The sequence below is a fragment of the Oncorhynchus gorbuscha genome, linkage group LG19, assembly GCF_021184085.1.
Source record: "Oncorhynchus gorbuscha isolate QuinsamMale2020 ecotype Even-year linkage group LG19, OgorEven_v1.0, whole genome shotgun sequence".
Taxonomy (NCBI): domain Eukaryota; kingdom Metazoa; phylum Chordata; class Actinopteri; order Salmoniformes; family Salmonidae; genus Oncorhynchus; species Oncorhynchus gorbuscha.
The window spans coordinates 9052967-9053197 of NC_060191.1; positions in this window are offsets into that span (position 1 = coordinate 9052967).

A 231-nucleotide genomic window follows, 5' to 3' on the forward strand; every position below is an offset into this window, starting at 1 on the left:
GGGGAGGATTATAGGTATGTTCAGTGATGGTGGGGAGGATTATAGGTATGTTCAGTGATGGTGGGGAGGATTATAGGTATGTTCAGGTTCAGTGATGGTGGGGAGGATTATAGGTATGTTCAGTGATGGTGGGGAGGATTATAGGTATGTTCAGGTTCAGTGATGGTGGGGAGGATTATAGGCATGTTCAGGTTCAGTGATGGTGGGGAGGATTATAGGTATGTTCAGTGA